The 14,756-nt window shown below is 43.7% G+C and overlaps 1 pseudogene; it reads left to right on the top strand.

Annotated features, from left to right (window-relative positions):
- Positions 1–1,463: 1,463 nt before the first annotated feature.
- Positions 1,464–12,848, top strand: LOC129058083 (PRAME family member 17-like; annotated as a pseudogene).
- Positions 12,849–14,756: the final 1,908 nt, after the last annotated feature.

The following is a 14,756-nucleotide window of genomic DNA, read 5'->3' as shown; positions in this document are numbered from 1 at the left end:
CCCAACTGTACATTTGTCCAATTCTGAGATAGGAGAAAAACCACCCTATGGCAGGAGGTGAGACATGTTGGCAGCAATGCTGCTTTGTTATTCTTTACTCTACTGAGATGTTTGGGTGGAGAGAAACATAAATCTGGCCTACGTGCACATCCAGGCATAGTACCTTTTCTTGAACTTATTTGTGACACAGAATCCTTTGCGCACATGGTTTCTTGCTGACCTTCTCCCTATTGTCACCCTGCTCTCCTACCACATTCCTGTTGCTGAGACAGGGAAAATAGTAATCAATAAAAACTGAGGGAACTCAGTGACCTGTGCTGGAGCAGGTCCTCTGTATGCTGAGTGTCGCTCCCCTCGGCCCACTTTTCTTTGTCTATCCTTTGTCTCTGTGTCTTATTTCTTTTCTCAGTCTCTCATCTCACCTGATGAGATATACCCACAGGTATGGAGGGGCAGGCCACCCCTTCACTCTAGTCATCAAAAAAGTCTGATTTCAGGTCAGATTCATAAACATCTTGCTTAAACCAGGGGCTGCCCTTCTTTCTTCCTTCAATAAAAAACTGAGTAGAAAAATCACTCTGAGAGCAGAGAGTTGATCCTGAGGGAGGTGCTTGTAGCAGCCCAGGGGTTGGGGGAGGCCTGGGGACTCATCCGGGCTGGATAAGGCAAGAGCAATGAAGAAAAGGGACAGGGCACAAAAAGGGAGTGGCCCGGAGGAGCTGATAGGGCCCAAATAAAAAGGAAAGAGGGAGGTGGCAGCAGGGCAGTGGACCAGGTTCTCTAGCTCTCACAGATCTCTGTCCACCAAAGCCTGGAGACTTGTGCCTGAGACCCTGGGGAATGTAGGGCTTGGATGTGGGGCTGTTAGTTCATAAGGCCCTGCGCTGCCTTAGGTGCAATGGGCTGCCCCACCCCACCCCAGGGGCACAGAATCAGGCCAGTGAGAAGTGCTAGGGAGGAAGAGTGGGTGGTGAGTGTCCATCCATAATGCAAAGACAAGGGACAGGTCAGAAGAAAGCAACCTTGGTATGATGCCAAGGGAATGTTGCTATTTGGAAATTATACAGTTCTGTCTCATCTCCTTACTCGTCAGAGCCTTATGGGACCATAAGGAGTGGGCTTTACAGGAGAGAATGAAGCAGAATGGGGTCTGGGTCAGAGTCCCTCTCTTCCATTCGACCCCAAATCTCTTCCATGGAGGACAGAAGTCAAGCCAGGGCCCATCAGGTTTTCCAGCACTTTTCTGTGAATCCAGAAGAGGCCTAATCATCCTCACTCAAAGAAATTATTCAATTTCAAGTTCTGAGGCTCAACAGGAGCCTCTAGAGGGAAGACTCTGGGAAAGGTCCAAAGAAAAGATTCTGGCATATGTAGCCCCCCAAAAACACAAGGCCTCCCCATTTACTCTCTTCTTTTCTTTCATTCAAATATTTTTACTGAGTTTCTAGAATATTCCACGTGCTATGCCGGGTGCTACTGAGGAAGAAAAAGTAAAGGCAAGGAAGCTGCAAAATGAAATCAGCAGAGAACATTTGTCTCCACATTGTGGTCCCGGCCAGAAAAATAACTGTGCAGGAGGAAATGTGCAGAGTGATCTTCATAATCCATATGGGGAACATGAGTTGCCCCATGTCCTCACATCAGCAGGACCAAGAACAGAAACCATATGATCTTTTCAATAGATGTTGAAAAAGCTCTCAATAAAACTCAACATCTCCTTATGATAAAACTCTCCACAAACTGGGTATAGATAATAACACCTCAAAATAATAAAGGCTGTTTTTGACAAACCCACAGCCAACATCATACTGAATGGGGAAAAATGGAAAGCCTTTTATCTGAGATCTGGAACAAGACTAAGATGCCCACTTTAACCATTTTTTAACATAATACTGGAAGTCCTGGCCAGAGCAATAAGGCAAGAGAAAGAAATAAAAGGCATCCAAATTGGAAAGCAAGAAGCCAAATTAGCGTTGTATGCAGAAGACATGATCTCATATTTAGAAAAGCCTAAAGACCTTAACAAAAAGTCTATTTTCCTAAAAATTTAGGGTACAAAGACAACATACAAAATTAGTGGCATTTGTGTATGCCAAAAGCAAACAATCTTAAAGGCTGTTAAAGAAATGAAGAAATTATTCCCATTTTCAATAGCTACAAAGAATATAAAATACCTTTCCTGGTATGTTCAACATCCTATCCTTTACTACAAGCTTGTTCATCCTAAGCTTTATCACAAGCTTGTTCTACCTGCAGCCCTTGGGCCACATGCAGCCCAAGAGCTCTTTGAGTGCGTAAATGGTTCCAGGGCAGAGTCCTACCTGATCCGGGGGCTACATTTGTAAGGCACTAGTCTAACTGTCCCATGGAAAGGTAGTTTAGCAAAGGGAGTGGCAATCTTAGGGTAAGAGGATGTTTAAACACATCAGTTAATAGATTCAGATTAATTAGGTGATGAGGATAATAGGAGAAAATGGTTGATGTCAACTCAGTCACCACACAATTCTTTTTACTTTCCTCCCTCAATTATCTCTTCAGCATTTTATTTTTCTTCTTCATCTTTAGTACTTGGTATTTTCCAGAAGCTCTTTTGGAATCAGTCAGTCTTTTAGAATCCTCCAAAAGTCAATTCTTAAAAATGCGTTTCTGTGTTTCTGAGGTGTCCAGGATTTCTCCTTTTCCTATGAGTCCTGTTATTCTTTTGGTGGACATTTTTTTTTCTTTTGTAATTTGTGGCTGTTACAAAAACAAAAGCTTTATATGTCTGACTTTTGCCTTTCTACCAAAATGGCTGGACAGTACCAGAGATAATTTAAGTTTGTAGTGACCGAAAAGAGGAAGGTTTAATCTAAATAAATTGTTCATTTACAGGACAATGATTGTGGATGGACTAAAGTGTGGTCTGTCCATACAGTAGAACACTGCACAGTAATAAAAACGAAGAAACTACCTATGCACACAACAACGTAGATAATTCTCAAAATTACCAATCAGAACAAAAGAAACCAGACACAAAGACAGCATCCTGTATGCTTCCATTTATATGACATTCCAGAAAATAGCCTAAAAAGACCAATTGGGCTGGGCATGGTGGCTCATGCCTATAATCCTAGCACTTTTGGAGGCCAAAGCAGGAAGATCACTTGAGGTCAGGAGTTCAAGACCAGCTGAACAAGACGGTAAAACCCCATTTCTAACAAAAATACAAAATTAGCCGGGTGTGGTGGTACACCCCTGTAACTGTAGCTACTTGGGAGGCTGAGGCAGGAGAATCATCTGAACACAAGATAATCACTGGAACTCAGGAAGCAGAGTTTACAGTGAGCTGAGATCATACACTGCCCTCCAGCCTAAGTGACAGAGCCAGACTACATCTCAAAATAAATAAATAAATAAAGGCCGCATGCAGTGACTCATACCTGTAGTCCCAGCACTTTGGAAGGCCAAGGCGGGTGGATCACAAGGTCAGGAGTTTGAGATCAGCCTGGCCAATATGGTGAAACCTCATCTCTACTAAAAATCCAAAACTAGCCTGGCATGGTGGGGGGCGCTTGTAGTCCCAGCTACCTGGGAGGCTGAGGCAGGAGAATCGCTGGATCCCAGGAGCTAGAGGTTGCCATGAGCCAAGGTCACACCACTGCACTCAAGCTAGGGTGGCAGAGCAACACTGTCTCAAAAAAGAAAAAAAAAAGACCAGCTGTTTCCACAAACTAGAGATAGTGTGACAAACCACAAAGGACACAGGAAACCGACTAGGAGTCGTGAAAATGGGTTATGTCTCTCATGAGTGAAAACGCATGTTAAAACTCATCAAACAGGCAGGGCATGGTGGCTCATGCCTATAATCTCAGCATTTTGGGAGGCAGAGGCAGTCACATCACCTGAGGTCAGGAGTTGGAGACCAGCCTGGCCAATATGGGGAAACCCAGTCTTTTCTTTTTTTTTCTTTTTTGAGATGAAGTCTCTCTCTGTTGCCCAGGCCAGAGTGCAGTGGCATGATCTTGGCTCACCACAACCTCTGCTCCCTAGGATGAAGTGATTCTTCTGCCTCAGGCTCCCAAATAGCTGGGAATACAGGCACCCACCACCACACCCATCTAGTGTTTGTATTTTTAGTAGAAACAGGGTTTCACTATGTTGGTCAGGCTGGTCTAGAACTTCTGACCTCGTGATCTACCCATCTCAGCCTCCCAAAGTGCTGGGATTACAGGCATGAGCCATCGTGCCCAGCTGAAACCCCATCTTAAATAAAAATTTGAAAAAACCAACAAATGAAAAAAAAAGCTCATCAAAATGTACACTTGAAATGTGTATTATTTTCTATCAATAGATTATAGGAAAATATGATTTATTTTTTAACTAAATTAATCAATGTACATCTATCTCAAAACTAACATCTTGTTCCTGAAAAAACATTGAAGGAAGTCATATGAAGGATGGCACCCATGTACATTTTATCAGCACCCAATGTAATGTCTTTTATTTAGAGACAAATGTATGAAGACTATCTTTAAAACATGCATAGCAATAATGTAATAAACTCAAGAAAGTGGCTACCTCTGTGCAGGAAGAGACAGGGCTTCAGCAACAGGGGAGGGTTACCCAGGAAGAGTCATCTGTAGCTATAAATTTATAAGAGGTTTAAAAAATTTTTTAAAAAAATGAATATTGTAAGTGTAATAATGAGTGTGAGTATCTGTGTATTTTTGATATTAGTCAGTATACTGTAATGTGGCTTTGTGTTTCTGTTTTTGTTTTGAAGACAAGCTCTCATTCCACTCTATTGCCCAGGCTGGAGTGCAGGAGCACAGTCATGGTTCACTGCAGGCTCAACCTCCTGGACTCAAGTGATTCTCCCTGCTCAGCCTCCAGAGGAGCTGGGGCTACAGGTGTGCCAAAAGAAGCCCAGCTGTTTTTTTATTTTATTTTATTTTATTTGAGATGGGTCTTGCTTTGTTGCCAAGCTGCTCTTGAAATCCTCGGCTCCAGCAATCTTCCCACCTCAACCTATAAAAGTGCTGGGATTACAGGTGTGAGCAAACACAGCTGGCTTCTGTGTATTTTTCTTTCTTTCTTTCTTTTTTTGAGGCAGAGTCTCACTCTGTCACCCAGGCTGTACGCAGTGGCACAATCTCAGCTCACTGCAACCTCCACCTCCTGGGTTCAAGTGATTGTCCTGCCTCAGCCTCCTGAGTATCTGTGATTTGCCAGGCATTTGTCTGTCATTTGCCATGATGCCTGGCTAATATTTGTATTTTTAGTAGAGACGGGGTTTCACCATGTTGACCTGCTGGTCTCAAACCCCTGACCAGGTGATCTGCCTGCCACAACCTCCCAAAGTGCTGGGATTACAGGCATAAGCCACCGCACCAGACCTGCTTTTGTGTTTTATTTACAGTGTAAACAAAAATGACAGTGGCGACATATGAGAGATTAGGACAGAGTGACAGGGAATGTGGAGAACTCTTTAGAGAAGTTTGCTATGAGGAAAAACATAAGGAATAACAGATAGAGAAGAATATGGAGATAAGCAAACTTTGTGTTTCCTTTCCTTTTGTTTCTTTCCCTAACAGAAGATTGGGGAGAGGCTGTTTATAAATTGCTAAAAATGATCTATCTGAGAAAATGAAATTGCAGAGATGGAATTGATGTGGAGAGACAACATTGAGAAGCTAAAGAGCAGCTTTGGTGTGTGCAAGAATATTTATGACCTTATTGTTGGTAATTGAAGCAAATCAGAAGAACATTGACATAGAAAAATTGGCAAAGGGTTCAGCTGTGGACGATCCATTGTGTGGAATACTGTATAGAAGTAAATATGAATAAGGATGAATCTTTAAGACCTACACCTAAGTGAATAAAAGCAAGATGATCATCAATGCCACAGGAAGACACCATTTCCATAAGGAAATAATCAGATGTCTCTATGTGCCCATAGAATTCTGTAAGAAATCTTCCCAAAAATATCTGGAAGGTGCTCTAAACTGAGCCCTCCAGATAGAAGCCTGGGAGAAAAAGAAAAGTCAGGGGAGATGTTTGCTTTATCACCTGTGCTGTTAGAAGGTTTACACTGAGGCTGGGTGTGGTGACTCACTCCTGTACTCCCAGCACTTTGGGAGGCTGAGGCAGGTTGATCACGAGGTCAGGAGATCGAGACCATCCTGGCTAACATCGTGAAATCCCACCTCTACTAAAAATACAAAAAAAAATTTAGCAGGGCCTTGTGGTGGGTGTCTGTAGTCCTAACTACTTGGGAGTCTGAGGCAGGAGAATGGTGTGAACCTGGGAGGTGGAGGTTGCAGGGAGCCAAGATCATGCCACTGCACTCCAGCCTGGGTGACTGAGGAAGACTCCATCTCAAAAACAAAACAAAACAAAAAAAGCCAAACAAGGTTTACACTGAGAATGCTGTACTGCATTACTTGAGAAAAACAAGTGTAAAATACAAATGAAGTTTGAGAAATAAAAAGAAAATGCTAAGCCCACTAGCCAACTGAAAGGACTCCCTCTTGGCCAAGGGGGCCCCAGAGAAACCTTAAATATGAGGTGCTCCTCATAAGGGCACAGGAGGTAAAGAAGACTTGCTCCATTGCTGATTTCAGCCAACCACCTGAGGCTGTAGCCAGACTCCCCTCCTTTTTGTGATCTAGCCACAACAGCTAAGCAGCATTAATGCTAAAATACAGGTCATAAGACTCACTGAGCAGACTATGTGTGGCAAAAAGATAGCAACCCACAAACAGGACCTTAGGCCCTGCCAGGCAAGAGTGAAGTCCCAAGTCCCTTCATGGAAAGATTCAACTATGTTCTGACTGCAACACCATTTTCCTTTTTCTCCAGCAGCTCAACCAGCACCAGCCTCTGGATAAGCCAGATGTAAACAACTGCAGCTCACCAGCCACCAAATGCAGACCAGCTGACCCCTTCTCCACAAGCCAGGACTGCAACTGTGATTGGACAGGGGACTCATTTCAGTAACTTTCTCTTGATGAAGGACCCCGAACCATGGACTTCTGGCCAATTGACAGAGGCTGCCCACTGAGTGGAAAAGGGAAAGGGAATTCTCAACAACATGTAGCTTTTTCCCCACAAGATACAACTGTGCAGTTCTAATTCAAGATATGACCAAGAAGCATATTTGGGCTTAAAATCTTTTGACTTCTTTTATTATCTGTCATGCGATGCCATACCAGAGTCAGGCTGGAAAACAAGCCACTTTACAGAGGGTTAAATAAACCCTCACTAAGGGGACTTTGTGTTTTGTAGGAGGTGACTCCCAAGGCCCTTTAGATAGGAATTGGGGACCTTCATTCCCAACTTCACCTTTGGATGTAGGAAACCTAATTATAATGCATTTAAATGTAAAGCCTCCACTGCAAAGTGAACCTGGGAACTATGTGACAGACATGTTTGCTTACTATAAATGTATGCATTCCCCACGCTGTGAATTTTCACAGCTGCTCCAATAACCTGGTGAATATGCCCACTTGGCCAACAGGTTCAGCATAGATTCCTGGGTCTCTCCCTCCCTTCAAGCTCTTGCCTCAGGTCCTGCCTGGAGGCCCATTTCCCAGCGAGCAGGTTGTAAATGTTTAGAAGAAATTACACTCTCTTTTTCTAAATCTATAGACCCCATGATTCTTAGTGGATCTCATTGTTGTTAGAAGTGAGATTCAAAGGAGACCTCCAATATCTTCCTGAGGCCTCCAGAACCAACGCATCCCTCACTGGCAAGAGACCCCTGAGCTCTTCTTGGTGGTGCCATGGGAAGGCCTCAGGTAAATCTTCCGGAATTCAGATGTCCAGCTCTTAGGTGGAAGATCACAGAGACTTTAATTGTTCCCAGTTGGTTCTCTGCAAACAGGCCCTTGAGGGCACCCTCTCTGTCAGTTCCAGGTTTAGGGATATAAGGGACCTTCCCTTCCCAGTTCCCTCTCAGTCCCTGTCCTGGCTCCCTAATTGGGACCTTGCAGGGAATCTCTTTGTTGGTCCTGGGTTTGAGGAGACTCTTCCAGTTCCCTCCATCTGGACCCAATAGAATATTTCTCTGAGGACCCCTGCCTAGCAGGGAGGCATTCAGGTTGGACTCCATGGCTCCATCAAGTTTGGTGAAGATGCTCACCCTCTAGTGGTGCTTACAGGGATGCCTTTGGTAGGTAAGTGCCCTTATGAGGGACCTTAGTTCCAAGGGGACAGACTCAGGCCAGTGACAGTCAGAAACCCTGGTGATTCTGTGTTTAAAGACTGTGTCCTGTATTATGTGGGGGGAAATCTATAAAAAACAGATGAAGTTCATCCATGTGATGACAGCACTGCCATGACACACAGGTAGGGACCACAGCATCAGGAGGGTGACTTCCTCCATATTCAACGTGTTTATATTATTACCGGAAGCTCATGTTGGCTGCCTGACATTTGCATTTTAGTGGTTATAAACTGACTTTTAAGCGCTATGTGATCAACAAGCATTTACAGCCACCTGCCAGGCTCCATGCTCTGCTGTGGGACCACAGGGTGACAGAGACACAGTCCCTCCCCTTGAAGAAGCAATCTCTGTCTACCATGAGATTGTCAAGGAAAAAAATCATTATCAAACACAACCTAGGCACATGGTCCAGCAGCCACGCTCCTTGGCATTTACCCAAATGAGAAAACCTAAAACCTGGATGTTTTTAACCACTACATTCATAATAGACAAAACTTAATAGGGACCAACATGTTCTTCAGCAGATAAATGGATGCATAAACTGTAGCATATCCTGACAATGTAAATTATTAAGTCTTAAAAGACATAGAGGAAACTTAAATGCACATAACCAAGTGAAAGAAACCAACATGAAAAGGCCACATGACATTCTGGAAAACGCAAATCTATGGACACAGTAGAAAGCCCAGGGGTTGCCAGGAATCAGGGTAGAGTCGGATGGATAGAAAGAGAACAGGTGATTTTTTAGGGCACAGAAGCTACTCTACATGGTGGTTTAAGGGTGAATATATGTCATCATCAATTCATCAGAGCTCATAGAATATGCAACACCAACTGTGAACCCTTAATATTAATTATGAACTTTGAGTGATAAGGATGGTTCATGTGGTTCATGCATTGGAGCAAATGGACCATGCTGGGGCAGGATGTTGATCCTTCAGGAGTCCACGCTAGTGTGGGGTCATGAAGTATGTGGGAACGATCTACTTTCTGCTCAACTTCACTGCAACCTTATAACGGCTCTAAGAAAATAAATCATATATCCTTAAAAATATTGCACTTCCTTCCAGCTCCAAAATTGTATAAATGTAAATATTTTTAAATAAGAGCAATTCTTATTCATTGATCTTCAAAATCAGTTTAAAAGGTGTAATTTTATTTGAGACTCAAAACCACATTAAGCATTTTTTAATATACTTTAAGTTCTCGGATACATGTGCACAACTGTAGAGAAAAAAAGAGAGATCAGACTGTTACTACGTCTATGTAGAAAAGGAAGACATAAGAAACGCCATTTTGATCTGTACCCTGAAAAATTGCTTTGCCCTGAGATGCAGTTAATCTGTAACCTTGCCCCAACCTTCAGCCCACAAAAACATGTGTTGTATGAAATCAAAGTTTAAGGGATCTGGGGCTGTGCAGGATGTGCCTTGTTAACGATGTGTTTACAGGCAGTGTGCTTGGTAAAAGTCACCACCATTCTCCATTCTCGATTAACCGGGGGCACAATGCACTGTGGAAAGCCACAGGGACCTCTGCCCTGGAAAGCCAGGTATTGTCCAAAGTTTCTCTCCATCTCATAGTCTGAAATATGACCTAGTGGGATGGGAAAGACCTGACCATCCCCCAGCCTGACCCCCGTGAAGGGTCTGTGCTGAGGAGGATTAGTAAAAGAGGAAAGCTTCTTGCAGTTGAGATAGAGGAAGGCCACTGTCTCCTGCCCGACCATTGGAACTGAATGTCTCAGTATAAAACCCGACTGTACATTTCTTCAATTCTGAGATAGGAGAAAAACTGCCCTATGGCGGGAGGTGAGACATGTTGGCAGCAATTCTACTTTGTTACTCTTTACTCCACTGAGATGTTTGGGTGGAGAGAAACATAAATCTGGCCTACGTGCACATCCAGGCATAGTACCTTCCCTTGAAATTATTTGTGACACAGATTCCTTTGCTTACATGTTTTTTTGCTGACCTTCTCCCTATTATCAACCTGCTCTCCTACCACATTCCTCTTGCTGAGATAGTGAAAATGATAATTAATAAAAACTGAGGGAACTCAGAGACCGGTGCTGGTGCATTTCCTCCTTATGCTGAGTGTCAGTCCCCTGGGCCCACATTTCTTTCTCTATACTTTTTCTCTGTTTCTTATTTCTCTTCTCAGTCTCTCATCCCACCTAATGAGATATACCCACAGGTGTGGAGGGGCAGGCCACCCCTTCACAGAACATGTGGGTTTGTTACATAGGTACACATATGATGTGGTGTTAGCTATACCTAAGAAGCCTTCATCTACACTAGTATTTATCCTTACACTATCTGTCCCTCAGCCTACATTCTGGGCTTTTCCCCTATGATACTCACAGGAGGTGGAAACTTCAAGTGCTGGATTTGTGGGATGTTGATGAGAATCTCTGGACTGTATGATCTGGAGCCAGGGCCCTCTCATGCCCTGCAGAGGCCTTGAGTCAGAGGCAGACAGTGGAGGACTGTTCAAGGATGGGAGAGCACCAGCCCTTGAAGGTGTTCATAGACCTCTGCCTAAAGGAAAGTACACTGGATGAATGCCTGAGTTACCTCTGTGGGTGGATGCACTACAGAAGAGGTCTAGTGTACCTGTGTTGTAATAAGGTGCAGAATTACTCAATGCCAACTTCAAGTTTCAGAAATTTATTGCAAAGCATATACCCAGAGAGTGTCCAGGAGTTGGAAGTCTGGAAAAAGTCCTCTCTGAATAAAACAGGAAAGTTTGCCCATTACCTGAGCCAGATGAGCAATCTTTGCAAACTCTTTTTAGTCTTTGGTTATGAGCGTGAGTTATACATGAGCAGCCAATGGCAGTTCACTCCTGACGTGGACTCTCCATTCCTCTGCCTGTCCTACCCCCAGATGCTTTATATAAGAAAGGTCAGTAACATCAAAGATTACCCAGAGCACCTGCTCAGGTAGGAAAAGATGGTGAGCTTTCTCTGCAGACCATAATACAGACTTTTGTTGTTTTTCACAGTAAACGCTAGTGGGCATCTACTGTGTGCCAGCCACTGGTGATGTCAAAGGGAATGGGATGCTAGAATGTCAATGCATTATGCTTGTTCAGTGCTCTATATTCTGAAGTGGGTATCACAAGACCGCTCAAATAAGGGCAGAGGGATGGCCTGGGGTAGAAGCTACAGAGAGAGATGTGTAGGGCGCTAGTTATTTGGGGATTCAGATCTAGTGAGGGTGTATTTGTGAATTCCTTGTTAGGAAGTGTGTATAAAGTTAATATGATGAAAACCTATTCTTCATAAAGAGGAGGGTATGAAAGAAGGGAAAGTGTGGCCAGGCATGGTGTATCACACCTGTAATCCCAGCACTTTTGGAGGCCAAGGTAGGGGAATCATGATGTCAGGAGTTCGAGACCAGCCTGGGCAACACAGTAAATCCCCATCTCTCTAAAAATACTAAACAAATAGATAGGCATGGTGATGGGCACCTGTAATGTCAGCTCCTTGGGAGGCTGAGGCAAGGGAAGTGGAGGTTGCAGTGAGCTGAGATTGTGCCACTGCACTCCAGCCTAGATTACAGTGTGAGACTCCATCTCAAAAACAAAAAAAAAAAAAAAAGGGGGAAGAGGAAATGAATCAAACTTGTGCATTTCACAGTAGAAACTCTGTCCTCAGCAGCTTAGTAAAAACCAATGATCCTGTTTCTAATTCCCTGTCTGTAAAAGGTTGTTTTGAACTCCAGGAAAGGTAATTGATATGGGAAGTTCATGCTTCTGGGATGGAGGATGAGGGAGTAGGCATGAGAGTGGTACCAATCACACAAGCAAGGGTGAAAGGACTGAGCCTAAAATGGAGCTGCCCCTGAATGATCTGAGTCTTCATCAGGCAGCACCTTGCACGCAGACCATCATCTGATGATGGGAACAAACTTGTGTTTGGGTGAAACAGGCTTCCCCATTGCAGGTTACTATAACACCTGTGTTGTAGTAAGGTGCAGAATTACTCAATGCCCATTTCAAGTTTACCATTGAGATTATTTCCCACCTGCCTCCTCTAACTGGCACCACTGAGCATAACTAACTTCTTGCTCTCCCCAGGTACTTCAAGAACGTCTTGGGGGCTTTTACATTCTGTCATGCTTTCCTAACTGATCGGGACATGGAGTTTCTGTCTCAGTGCCCAAGCCTCAGTCAGCTAAAGGAGCTGCATCTGATTCATATCCTAATGTGGACCACCAATCTTGAGCCCCTTGGAACTCTGCTAGAGAAAGTTGCTGCTACTCTTGAGACCCTCGTCTTAGAAGACTGTCGGATCCAGGATCCCTGACTCAGGGTCCTCCTGCCTGCCCTGAGCTGCTTCTCCCAGCTCACCACCTTCTACTTTCATGTAAAGGAGACCTCCACGAATGCTCTGAAAGACCTGCTGTGTCACACAGGCGGGCTGAGCAAGTTAGGCCTGGAGTTGTATCCTGCCCCTCTGGAGTGTCTTGACAACAGGGGTCATATCAATTGGGAGATCCTCGCCCCATTTCGGGCTGAGCTGATGTGTACACTCGGGGAAATCAGGCAGCCCAAGAGAATCTTCTTTGGTCCCGCCCCCTGCCCTTCCTGTGGTTCATGGCCATCTGAGAAACTGGACTTCCATCTTTGCTCCTAGGGAAGGTCTGTAGTGGGATGGATAAGCTTTCTTCCAGACACGTGAGAACTAAAATCTTGTACATGGGTGTATTTTTTAAATTTTAACTTAATTTTATTTTGTATATTTTTATTTTATTTATTTATTTATTTTATTATACTTTAAGTTTTAGGGTACATGTGCACAACATGCAGGTTTGTTACATATGTATACATGTGACATGTTGGTGTGCTGACCCCATTAACTAGTCATTTAACATTAGGTATATCTCCCATTGTTATCCCTCCCCCCTCTCTCCACCCCAGAACACAACAGGCCCCAGTGTGAGACAGAGTCTCATTCTATCCCTTAGGATGAAGTGCAGTGGCACAGTCTCAACTCACTGCAAGCTCTGCCTCCCGGGTTCAAGTGATTCTCCTGTCTCAGCCTCCCAAGTAGCTGGTGTTATGGGTGTGTACCCCCACACCCGGCTAAGTTTTGTATTTTTAGTAGAGACAGGGTTTCATGATGTTGGTGGAGGTTGGCCTTGAACCCCTGACCTCAAGTGATCTGACTGCCTTGGCCTTCCACAGTGCCTGGTTTACAGGTGTGAGCAGCCGGGCCTGGTCAGGCGCTTTTCAAAGGAAGCACACAGCCGTGTGTTTGAGGCACGTGCTCACTGTGAGTGGAAAGACAAAGGTGACTCAGCCAGGGGCAGGACTGAGTGAAAATGCTGATGTGGCATAAATGAGGGCTTCAGGGACTCAGACATAGAACCTGAAGTTCTAGAGTGATGCAGGAGTTACCACCACAAGGATGGTTATTTAAAAATGTCATAAATAAATGGAACCTGAATGGAAACTTTCTGTTGTCCTCCATGATTCTTCAACCTGTTTTAGACATTTACACTTCAGAAGTTTCTAGAAATCTGCCTCCTGGGTTCAAGCAATACTCTGCCTCAGCCTCCTGAGTAGCTGGGACTACAGGGACCCGCCACCATTCCTGGCTAATTTTTGTATTTTTGTAGAAAGGGAGTTTCACCAAGTTGACCAGGCCGGTCTCGAACTCCAGACATCAGGCAAACCACCCGCCTCAGCCTCCCAAAATGCTATGATTGTAGACATGAGCCACTGCACCTGGCCTCATATTCTGATATAAGCATAAAATGTGTAATGTTCAAATCATGGTAATGGGGATATCCACCATCTCAAGAATTTATCATTTCTTTGTGTTAACAACATTCTAATTCCATTGTTTAAATTATGTAGAAATTTACTATGAAGTACTGTCAACATAAGTTACCCTATTGTGCTACTGAACCCTAGATCTTATTCCAATCTGTGTTTTTGTTCCCATTAACCATCCCCTTCTTATTCTCCATTTCCCAGTACCCTTTCTAGCTTCTGATAACCGTCATTTTACTATTTTTAAGTTTTGTGATTTTTAATTCCCAAATATGAGTGAGAACCTGCCATGTTTGTCTTTCTGTATCTGGCTTACTTCACTTAACATAACGCCCTCCAGTTCCATCCATGTTGTAGCAGATGACAGGATTTCATTCATGTTTATGGCTGAATGATATTCTATTGAGTATATTTACCATATTGTCTTGATCTATTCATCTGTTGATGGACACTTAGGTTGATTCCATATATTGGTTATTGTGGATAGTGCTGCAATAAATAGGAGAGTGCAGGCTGGGTGCAGTGGCTCATGCCTGTAATCCCAGAACTTTAGGAGGCTGAGGTAGGTGGATTACTTGAGGTTATGAGTTTGAGACCAGCCTGACCAACATGGTAGTGTAGATATCTTCTGGATATATTTATTTAATTTTGGATATATATCCAGCAGTGGGATTTATGGTTCATATGGAAATCCTATTTTTATTTTTTTGGGGGAAACTCCATACTGTTTTTCATAGTAGCTGTACTAATTTACATAACTACCAAT

The sequence above is a fragment of the Pongo abelii genome, chromosome 1 (assembly GCF_028885655.2).
Source record: "Pongo abelii isolate AG06213 chromosome 1, NHGRI_mPonAbe1-v2.0_pri, whole genome shotgun sequence".
NCBI classification, from domain to species: domain Eukaryota; kingdom Metazoa; phylum Chordata; class Mammalia; order Primates; family Hominidae; genus Pongo; species Pongo abelii.
The sequence above is the reverse complement of the archived record's forward strand: the minus strand, read 5'-3'. Positions and strand labels throughout refer to the sequence as shown.